Source organism: Procambarus clarkii, chromosome 5 (assembly GCF_040958095.1).
Source record: "Procambarus clarkii isolate CNS0578487 chromosome 5, FALCON_Pclarkii_2.0, whole genome shotgun sequence".
In the NCBI taxonomy this organism is placed as follows: domain Eukaryota; kingdom Metazoa; phylum Arthropoda; class Malacostraca; order Decapoda; family Cambaridae; genus Procambarus; species Procambarus clarkii.
Window position 1 is genome coordinate 16312746 of NC_091154.1, and position 12654 is coordinate 16325399.

At 41.7% G+C, this 12654-nt stretch overlaps 1 long non-coding RNA gene across 1 annotated transcript; it reads right to left on the reverse strand.

Annotated features, from left to right (window-relative positions):
• Positions 1-269: 269 nt before the first annotated feature.
• On the reverse strand, positions 270-7174 carry LOC138373572 (uncharacterized). The gene is made up of 2 exons (XR_011231184.1): positions 6982-7174; positions 270-879 (listed from the first exon to the last, which is right to left on the reverse strand). It is a non-coding gene; the product is annotated as an uncharacterized lncRNA (long non-coding RNA).
• Between the last annotated feature and the right edge of the window lie 5480 nt (positions 7175-12654).

Here is a 12654-nt window from a genome sequence, read left to right on the forward strand (position 1 = left end):
ACCTACAATGTCCCGAGACCTACACTGTCCCGAGACCTACACTGTCCCGAGACCTACACTGTCCCGAGACCTACAGTGTCCCGAGACCTACACTGTCCCGAGACCTACAGTGTCCCGAGACCTACTGTTACGGCCACAGTGGGTCACAACCGGGTTCTTTGCTAGAGGAACCAAAGTTCTGGTATCCAACCCCAAGTTAGTAGTGGCTTTCAAGGAGTGAGCTTGGTAATGCAAGTAAAACATAATGGGGGAGTTGCAGTGAATAACACTTCATCAATTATCAATATATTCACATATAATCACTTTCCCATCACCTTAAATATAATCATAAAGGAAGTATTACTACACTGATATATACACAAGTGTCGCTCTCATAGGACACTAAGCGCTCCTCGATGCTCATGCGATGTAGTCTTGTCAGCTTCCGTGTTTCCTCAACACACAGTACCGTCCTCAACCAGTACTGGGAAACACCAACGAGTCTACCCTAGCCACGGGCCAGCCTATACACAGTCTCACTAGATGCTCCTTGTGAACGCCCACAATCACTCTCCAGCCTGGTGCTGGCAGAGAACATCAGCCTCGCGCTGCTGGGCCTCTACACGAACAAATACAAGGGTAGCTAACCCCTGGCAGGAGCTTCTTGCAACTAGCTGGTTACACTCCTCCGTAGCACCTCACTGTCAGTCGTCTCTTCCTCTAGCCAGTCCCGGGATACACCGAATTCTGTCACTGCCACTTAACAGGCAGACAGTAGAACACTACTCAGTTCCTCTTCGGCGGCGGCTCACTGCTTCCGTAAAGCAGAATGGAATAGAGAGATATTGGCTGCCCTGGGTAGACTGATTGTCCTCGTACCACAGCAGCCCTACGTCGCCTCTGTGGATACAGACACGTCATCAGTAAACTGGCCAGTACTGGGGACACTAGGAAATACCACTTACGGACTCTGACATAGATATACAACTCCTCCTACAATAGATGTCGCTGATTTTCTAGGCCCCACCTCACCAAAGGTCAGCACCAGCTACCTCTCGAGCTGACCAGGACAGGAATCTAGCGCCTCTTGCTGGTATCATCCTGCCACCACTAGATGGCGTCGTCCATTGTGTGGGGGGTTTCGGGAGCGGACTCCCAGAAGGCACTGACGTCATTGCTCTATGCTCCGACGATGGAGTCGGGTTCGTAACACCTACATTGTCCTGAGACCTACATTGTCTTGAGACCTACATTGTCCTGAGACCTACATTGTCTTGAGACCTACATTGTCCTGAGACCTACATTGTCTTGAGACCTACATTGTCCTGAGACCTACATTGTCCTGAGACCTACATTGTCCTGAGACCTACATTGTCTTGAGACCTACATTGTCCTGAGACCTACATTGCCCTGAGACCTACATTGTCTTGAGACCTACATTGTCCTGAGACCTACATTGTCCTGAGACCTACATTGTCCTGAGACCTACATTGTCCTGAGACCTACATTGTCTTGAGACCTACATTGTCTTGAAACCTACATTGTCCTGAGACCTACACTGTCCTGAGACCTACATAGTCTTGAGAATCACATTGTCCTGAGACCTACATTGTCCTGAGACTTACATTGTCCTGAGACCTACATTGTCCTGAGACCTACATTGTCCTGAGACCTACATTGTCCTGAGACTTACATTGTCCTGAGACCTACATTGTCCTGAGACCTACATTGTCCTGAGACCTACATTGTCCTGAGACCTACATAGTCTTGAGACCTACATTGTCCTGAGACCTAAATAGTCTTGAGACCTACATTGTCCTGAGACCTACATTGTCCTGAGACCTACATTGTCTTGAGACCTACATTGTCTTGAGACCTACATTGTCTTGAGACCTACATAGTCTTGAGACCTACATTGTCCTGAGACCTACATTGTCCTGAGACCTACATAGTCTTGAGACCTACATTGTCCTGAGACCTACATTGTCTTGAAACCTACATTGTCCTGAGACCTACATTGTCTTGAGACCTACATTGTCCTGAGACCTACATTGTCCTGAGACCTACATTGTCCTGAGACCTACATAGTCTTGAGACCTACATTGTCCTGAGACCTACATAGTCTTGAGACCTACATTGTCTTGAGACCTACATTGTCTTGAGACCTACATAGTCTTGAGACCTACATTGTCCTGAGACCTACATTGTCCTGAGACCTACATAGTCTTGAGACCTACATTGTCCTGAGACCTACATTGTCTTGAAACCTACATTGTCCTGAGACCTACATTGTCTTGAGACCTACACTCTCCTGAGACCTACATTGTCTTGAGACCTACACTGTCCTGAGACCTACATTGTCCTGAGACCTACATTGTCTTGAGACCTACACTCTCCTGAGACCTACATTGTCTTGAGACCTACATTGTCTTGAGACCTACACTGTCCTGAGACCTACATTGTCTTGAGACCTACATTGTCTTGAGACCTACACTGTCCTGAGACCTACATTGTCTTGAGACCTACACTGTCCTGAGACCTACATTGTCCTGAGACCTACATTGTCCTGAGACCTACATTGTCTTGAGACCTACATTGTCTTGAGACCTACATTGTCTTGAGACCTACATTGTCTTGAGACCTACATTGTCTTGAGACCTACACTGTCCTGAGACCTACATTGTCTTGAGACCTACATTGTCTTGAGACCTACACTCTCCTGAGACCTACATTGTCTTGAGACCTACACTGTCCTGAGACCTACATTGTCTTGAGACCTACATTGTCTTGAGACCTACATTGTCCTGAGACCTACATTGTCTTGAGACCTACATTGTCTTGAGACCTACACTCTCCTGAGACCTACATTGTCTTGAGACCTACACTCTCCTGAGACCTACATTGTCTTGAGACCTACATTGTCTTGAGACCTACATTGTCCTGAGACCTACATTGTCTTGAGACCTACATTGTCTTGAGACCTACATTGTCTTGAGACCTACATTGTCCTGAGACCTACACTCTCCTGAGACCTACATTGTCTTGAGACCTACACTCTCCTGAGACCTACATTGTCTTGAGACCTACATTGTCCTGAGACCTACATAGTCTTGAGACCTACATTGTCTTGAGACCTACATTGTCCTGAGACCTACATAGTCTTGAGACCTACATTGTCTTGAGACCTACATTGTCTTGAGACCTACACTGTCCTGAGACCTACATTGTCTTGAGACCTACATTGTCTTGAGACCTACACTCTCCTGAGACCTACATTGTCTTGAGACCTACACTGTCCTGAGACCTACATTGTCTTGAGACCTACACTGTCCTGAGACCTACACTGTCCTGAGACCTACATTGTCTTGAGACCTACACTGTCCTGAGACCTACATTGTCTTGAGACCTACACTGTCCTGAGACCTACACTGTCCTGAGACCTACATTGTCTTGAGACCTACACTGTCCTGAGACCTACACTGTCCTGAGACCTACACTGTCTTGAGACCTACACTGTCCTGAGACCTACATTGTCTTGAGACCTACATTGTCTTGAGACCTACATTGTCCTGAGACCTACATTGTCTTGAGACCTACATTGTCTTGAGACCTACACTCTCCTGAGACCTACATTGTCTTGAGACCTACATTGTCTTGAGACCTACATTGTCTTGAGACCTACATTGTCTTGAGACCTACATTGTCCTGAGACCTACACTCTCCTGAGACCTACATTGTCTTGAGACCTACACTCTCCTGAGACCTACATTGTCTTGAGACCTACACTCTCCTGAGACCTACATTGTCTTGAGACCTACATTGTCCTGAGACCTACATAGTCTTGAGACCTACATTGTCTTGAGACCTACACTCTCCTGAGACCTACATTGTCTTGAGACCTACATTGTCTTGAGACCTACATTGTCTTGAGACCTACATTGTCTTGAGACCTACATTGTCCTGAGACCTACATTCTCTTGAGACCTACATTGTCCTGAGACCTACATTGTCTTGAGACCTACGCTGTCTTGAGACCTACATTGTCTTGAGACCTACATTGTCTTGAGACCTACATTGTCTTGAGACCTACATTGTCTTGAGGCCTACATTGTCTTGAGACCTACATTGTCTTGAGACCTACACTGTCCTGAGACCTACATTGTCTTGAGACCTACATTGTCTTGAGACCTACACTCTCCTGAGACCTACATTGTCTTGAGACCTACACTGTCCTGAGACCTACATTGTCTTGAGACCTACATTGTCTTGAGACCTACATTGTCCTGAGACCTACATTGTCTTGAGACCTACATTGTCTTGAGACCTACACTCTCCTGAGACCTACATTGTCTTGAGACCTACACTCTCCTGAGACCTACATTGTCTTGAGACCTACATTGTCTTGAGACCTACATTGTCCTGAGACCTACATTGTCTTGAGACCTACATTGTCTTGAGACCTACATTGTCTTGAGACCTACATTGTCCTGAGACCTACACTCTCCTGAGACCTACATTGTCTTGAGACCTACACTCTCCTGAGACCTACATTGTCTTGAGACCTACATTGTCCTGAGACCTACATAGTCTTGAGACCTACATTGTCTTGAGACCTACATTGTCCTGAGACCTACATAGTCTTGAGACCTACATTGTCTTGAGACCTACATTGTCTTGAGACCTACACTGTCCTGAGACCTACATTGTCTTGAGACCTACATTGTCTTGAGACCTACACTCTCCTGAGACCTTCATTGTCTTGAGACCTACACTGTCCTGAGACCTACATTGTCTTGAGACCTACACTGTCCTGAGACCTACACTGTCCTGAGACCTACATTGTCTTGAGACCTACACTGTCCTGAGACCTACATTGTCTTGAGACCTACACTGTCCTGAGACCTACACTGTCCTGAGACCTACATTGTCTTGAGACCTACACTGTCCTGAGACCTACACTGTCCTGAGACCTACACTGTCCTTGAGACCTACACTGTCCTGAGACCTACATTGTCTTGAGACCTACATTGTCTTGAGACCTACATTGTCCTGAGACCTACATTGTCTTGAGACCTACATTGTCTTGAGACCTACACTCTCCTGAGACCTACATTGTCTTGAGACCTACATTGTCTTGAGACCTACATTGTCCTGAGACCTACATTGTCTTGAGACTTACATTGTCTTGAGACCTACATTGTCTTGAGACCTACATTGTCCTGAGACCTACACTCTCCTGAGACCTACATTGTCTTGAGACCTACACTCTCCTGAGACCTACATTGTCTTGAGACCTACATTGTCCTGAGACCTACATAGTCTTGAGACCTACATTGTCTTGAGACCTACACTCTCCTGAGACCTACATTGTCTTGAGACCTACATTGTCTTGAGACCTACATTGTCTTGAGACCTACATTGTCTTGAGACCTACATTGTCCTGAGACCTACATTCTCTTGAGACCTACATTGTCCTGAGACCTACATTGTCTTGAGACCTACGCTGTCTTGAGACCTACATTGTCTTGAGACCTACATTGTCCTGAGACCTACATTGTCTTGAGACCTACGCTGTCTTGAGACCTACATTGTCTTGAGACCTACATTGTCTTGAGACCTACATTGTCCTGAGACCTACATTGTCCTGAGACCTACATTGTCCTGAGACCTACATTGTCCTGAGACCTACATTGTCTTGAGACCTACATTGTCCTGAGACCTACACTGTCCTGAGACCTACGCTGTCTTGAGACCTACATTGTCTTGAGACCTACATTGTCTTGAGACCTACATTGTCCTGAGACCTACATTGTCCTGAGACCTACATTGTCTTGAGACCTACATTGTCCTGAGACCTACATTCTCTTGAGACCTACATTGTCCTGAGACCTACATTGTCTTGAGACCTACGCTGTCTTGAGACCTACATTGTCTTGAGACCTACATTGTCCTGAGACCTACATTGTCTTGAGACCTACGCTGTCTTGAGACCTACATTGTCTTGAGACCTACATTGTCTTGAGACCTACATTGTCCTGAGACCTACATTGTCCTGAGACCTACATTGTCCTGAGACCTACATTGTCCTGAGACCTACATTGTCTTGAGACCTACATTGTCCTGAGACCTACACTGTCCTGAGACCTACATTGTCCTGAGACCTACATTGTCCTGAGACCTACATTGTCCTGAGACCTACATTGTCCTGAGACCTACATTGTCCTGAGACCTACATTGGACTGTAACCTGCGCTCACCTGTAACTAACATTGCTCATTTCATTCATTAATGATATTTTTTTCAAAGTAAAGAGCTTATTGAGTAATTTGTGAGACAATGTAAGTATTTTGTCACACATCATGAACCCAAAACAAGACAGTTGGACTATAAGAATTACCATAATGAATTTCATATGTGGACTGAAAATTGGCAATTGAACATTAATGCAATCAAAATCTATATTATTATATCTGTATAAAAATGCGACACTAGAAGCAAATTCAATCAAATAATTATTGGTAATCCATTTACGAAGTGCATCTCGGACCTATTAGTAAGGCCTTGAAAGTAAGAAGTCAGTATTTATATACATCAACGTCAATACATGCCTTAATATCTAGAAATAATAGAAATAGATGTATGCTCTACTGCTTAGATAGCGACAAATACATAACTCGCTTGAGTTCGACCCAGAACGAAAAAACCCATATGGAGAAACAACATAACGAATCTAACAACAAAACAACAAAAATAGGCGGAAATTAGGGAACACGAATGACTTTTAGGCACCAAGAAAAAGGTTTCAGTCGGAACATGCAACTTCGTATATGTAACTCATGCATAGATCCCATTCCCTGGTAAAACATGCAGTGGTACTCGATTACATCGAAAGAGTTCTAAAATTGAATTACGTCCTAACAAAACAAATATACGATGAACGAACTATAGCCTCCGAGGATACAGAACTAGGCGACGTGGACAGAACTAGGTTAGGAAAACTTACCTAGCAAACAGACCAAAGGTTGCTTTACGGGCTACTCATGCCCATGCCACCTCTTGAGGGGCTTAATCTTCATCAATCAATCACTCGACAGGTTGCCAAGTGATCAACAGAGTTGCCAGGCGGACAACGTACTGTGGCAACGAGTATCGCTGCTCCTACCTTACATGATCAGGGAGCCAATGGCACTCCTCCCTGCACTGAAACTTAATCACAAGTTATCATTTACAGATACTCAGTAATGAGATAAGAGAGATACTGCAGTCATCCTCTATTACTTACAAGCAGCTCACCTTACTTACAGCAGAATCATCTTTCAGAAGACATGACGCACCTAGAGAGCCAGCATGGAAATACGTCAACATGACGTATATTGTATTTTGACGTTTATGACGTGCGACGTTACTGTATGTGACAGTTACTGTATGTGACAGTTACTGTACATGATGGTTACTGTACATGATGGTTACTGTACATGATGGTTACTGTACATGATGGTTACTGTACATGATGGTTACTGTACATGATGGTTACTGTACATGACAGTTACTGTACATGACAGTTACTGTACATGAAAGTTACTGTACATAACAGTTACTGAACATGATGGTTACTGTACATGATAGTTACTGTACATGATTGTTACTGTACATGACAGTTACTGTACATGATGGTTACTGTACATGATGGTTACTGTACATAACAGTTACTGTACATAACAGTTACTGTACATGACAGTTACTGTACATGACAGTTACTGTACATAACAGTTACTGTACATGACAGTTACTGTACATGACAGTTACTGTACATGACAGTTACTGTACATGATGGTTACTGTACATGACAGTTACTGTACATGATGGTTACTGTACATGATGGTTACTGTACATGATGGTTACTGTACATGACAGTTACTGTACATGATGGTTACTGTACATGACAGTTACTGTACATGATGGTTACTGTACATGATGGTTACTGTACATGATGGTTACTGTACATGACAGTTACTGTACATGATGGTTACTGTACATGACAGTTACTGTACATGATGGTTACTGTACATGATGGTTACTGTACATGATGGTTACTGTACATGACAGTTACTGTACATGATGGTTACTGTACATGACAGTTGCTGTACATGATGGTTACTGTACATGACAGTTACTGTACATGACAGTTACTGTACATGATGGTTACTGTACATGATGGTTACTGTACATGATGGTTACTGTACATGATGATTACTGTACATGACAGTTACTGTACATGACAGTTACTGTACATGATGGTTACTGTACATGACAGTTACTGTACATGATGGTTACTGTACATGATGGTTACTGTACATGACAGTTACTGTACATGAGAGTTACTGTACATGATGGTTACTGTACATGATGGTTACTGTACATGATGGTTACTGTACATGATGATTACTGTACATGACAGTTACTGTACATGACAGTTGCTGTACATGATGGTTACTGTACATGACAGTTACTGTACATGATGGTTACTGTACATGATGGTTACTGTGCATGATGGTTACTGTACATGATGATTACTGTACATGACAGTTACTGTACATGACAGTTACTGTACATGACAGTTACTGTACATGACAGTTACTGTACATGACAGTTACTGTACATGATGGTTACTGTACATGATGGTTACTGTACATGACAGTTACTGTACATGACAGTTACTGTACATGATGGTTACTGTACATGACAGTTACTGTACATGACAGTTACTGTACATGATGGTTACTGTACATGATGGTTACTGTACATGATGGTTACTGTACATGACAGTTACTGTACATGATGGTTACTGTACATGACAGTTACTGTACATGATGGTTACTGTACATGATGGTTACTGTACATGATGGTTACTGTACATGATGGTTACTGTACATGATGGTTACTGTACATGATGGTTACTGTAAATGACAGTTACTGTACATGATGGTTACTGTACATGACAGTTACTGTACATGATGGTTACTGTACATGACAGTTACTGTACATGACAGTTACTGTACATGATGGTTACTGTACATGACAGTTACTGTACATGATGGTTACTGTACATGACAGTTACTGTACATGATGGTTACTGTACATGACAGTTACTGTACATGACAGTTACTGTACATGATGGTTACTGTACATGACAGTTACTGTACATGACAGTTACTGTACATGATGGTTACTGTACATGACAGTTACTGTACATGATGGTTACTGTACATGACAGTTACTGTACATGATGGTTACTGTACATGACAGTTACTGTACATGACAGTTACTGTACATAATGGTTACTGTACATGACAGTTACTGTACATGACAGTTACTGTACATGATGGTTACTGTACATGATGGTTACTGTACATGATGGTTACTGTACATGACAGTTACTGTACATGATGGTTACTGTACATGACAGTTACTGTACATGATGGTTACTGTACATGATGGTTACTGTACATGATGGTTACTGTACATGATGGTTACTGTACATGATGGTTACTGTACATGATGGTTAAGGTACATGACAGTTACTGTACATGATGGTTACTGTACATGACAGTTACTGTACATGATGGTTACTGTACATGACAGTTACTGTACATGACAGTTACTGTACATGATGGTTACTGTACATGACAGTTACTGTACATGATGGTTACTCTACATGATGGTTACTGTACATGATGGTTACTGTACATGACAGTTACTGTACATGATGGTTACTGTACATGATGGTTACTGTACATGATGGTTACTGTACATGATGGCTACTCTACATGATGGTTACTGTACATGATGGTTACTGTACATGACAGTTACTGTACATGACAGTTACTGTACATGATGGTTACTGGACATGATGGTTACTGTACATGATGGTTACTGTACATGACAGTTACAGTACATGACAGTTACTGTACATGACAGTTACTGTACATGACAGTTACTGTACATGACAGTTACTGTACATGACAGTTGCGGTACATGACAGTTACTGTACATGATAGTTACTGTACATGATGGTTACTGTACATGATAGTTACTGTATATGATGGTTACTGTACATGACAGTTACTGTACATGATGGTTACTGTACCTGACAGTTACTGTACATGATAGTTACTGTACATGACAGTTACTGTACATGATGGTTACTGTACATGACAGTTACTGTACATGATGGTTGCTGTACATGATGGTTACTGTACATGACAATTACTGTACATGACAGTTACTGTACATGACAGTTACTGTACATGATAGTTACTGTACATGACAGTTACTGTACATGATGGTTACTGTACATGATGGTTACTGTACATGATAGTTACTGTACATGACAGTTACTGTACATGACAGTTACTGTACATGATGGTTACTGTACATGACAGTTACTGTACATGACAGTTACTGTACATGATGGTTGCTGTACATGATGGTTACTGTACATGACAGTTACTGTACATGACAGTTACTGCACATGACAGTTACTGTACATGATAGTTACTGTACATGACAGTTACTGTACATGACAGTTACTGTACATGATAGTTACTGTACATGACAGTTACTGTACATGACAGTTACTGTACATGACAGTTACTGTACATGACAGTTACTGTACATGATGGTTACTGTACATGACAGTTACGGTACATAATGGTTACTGTACATGATGGTAACTGTACATGACAGTTACTGTACATGACAGTTACTGTACATGACAGTTACTGTACATGATGGTTACTGTACATGATGGTTACTGTACATGACAGTTACTGTACATGACAGTTACTGTACATGATGGTTACTGTACATGACAGTTACTGTACATGACAGTTACTGTACATGATGGTTACTGTACATGATGGTTACTGTACATGACAGTTACTGTACATGATGGTTACTGTACATGATAGTTACTGTACATGACAGTTACTGTACATGATGGTAACTGTACATGATGGTTACTGTACATGACAGTTACTGTACATGATGGTTACTGTACATGACAGTTACTGTACATGACAGTTGCGGTACATGATGGTTACTGTACATGACAGTTACTGTACATGACAGTTACTGTACATGATAGTTACTGTACATGACAGTTACTGTACATGACAGTTACTGTACATGACAGTTACTGTACATGATGGTTGCTGTACATGACAGTTACTGTACATGATAGTTACTGTACATGACAGTTACTGTACATGATGGTTACTGTACATGACAATTACTGTACATGATAGTTACTGTACATGATAGTTACTGTACATGATGGTTACTGTACATGATGGTTACTGTACATGATGGTTACTGTACATGACAGTTACTGTACATGATGGTTACTGTACATGAAAGTTACTGTACATGATGGTTACTGTACATGACAGTTACTGTATATGATGGTTACTGTACATGATGGTTACTGTACATGACAGTTACTCAACATGATGGTTACTGTACATGATGGTTACTGTACATGATGGTATTCTGTACATGATGGTTACTGAACATGATGGTTACTGTACATGACAGTTACTGTACATGACAGTTACTGTACATGATGGTTACTGTACATGACAGTTACTGTACATGATAGTTACTGTACATGATGGTTACTGTACATGACAGTTACTGTACATGACAGTTACTGTACATGATGGTTACTGTACATGATGGTTACTGTACATGACAGTTACTGTACATGACAGTTACTGTACATGATGGTTACTGTACATGACAGTTACTGTATATGATGGTTACTGTACATGATGGTTACTGTACATGACAGTTACTCAACATTATGGTTACTGTACATGATGGTTACTGTACATGATGGTTGCTGTACATGATGGTTACTGTACATGACAATTACTGTACATGACAGTTACTGTACATGACAGTTACTGTACATGATAGTTACTGTACATGACAGTTACTGTACATGATGGTTACTGTACATGATGGTTACTGTACATGATAGTTACTGTACATGACAGTTACTGTATATGACAGTTACTGTACATGATGGTTACTGTACATGACAGTTACTGTACATGACAGTTACTGTACATGATGGTTGCTGTACATGATGGTTACTGTACATGACAGTTACTGTACATGACAGTTACTACACATGACAGTTACTGTACATGATAGTTACTGTACATGACAGTTACTGTACATGACAGTTACTGTACATGATAGTTACTGTACATAACAGTTACTGTACATGACAGTTACTGTACATAACAGTTACTGTACATGACAGTTACTGTACATGATGGTTACTGTACATGACAGTTACTGTACATAATGGTTACTGTACATGATGGTAACTGTACATGACAGTTACTGTACATGACAGTTACTGTACATGACAGTTACTGTACATGATGGTTACTGTACATGATGGTTACTGTACATGACGGTTACTGTACATGACAGTTACTGTACATGATGGTTACTGTACATGACAGTTACTGTACATGACAGTTACTGTACATGATGGTTACTGTACATGATGGTTACTGTACATGACAGTTACTGTACATGATGGTTACTGTACATGATAGTTACTGTACATGACAGTTACTGTACATGATGGTTACTGTAC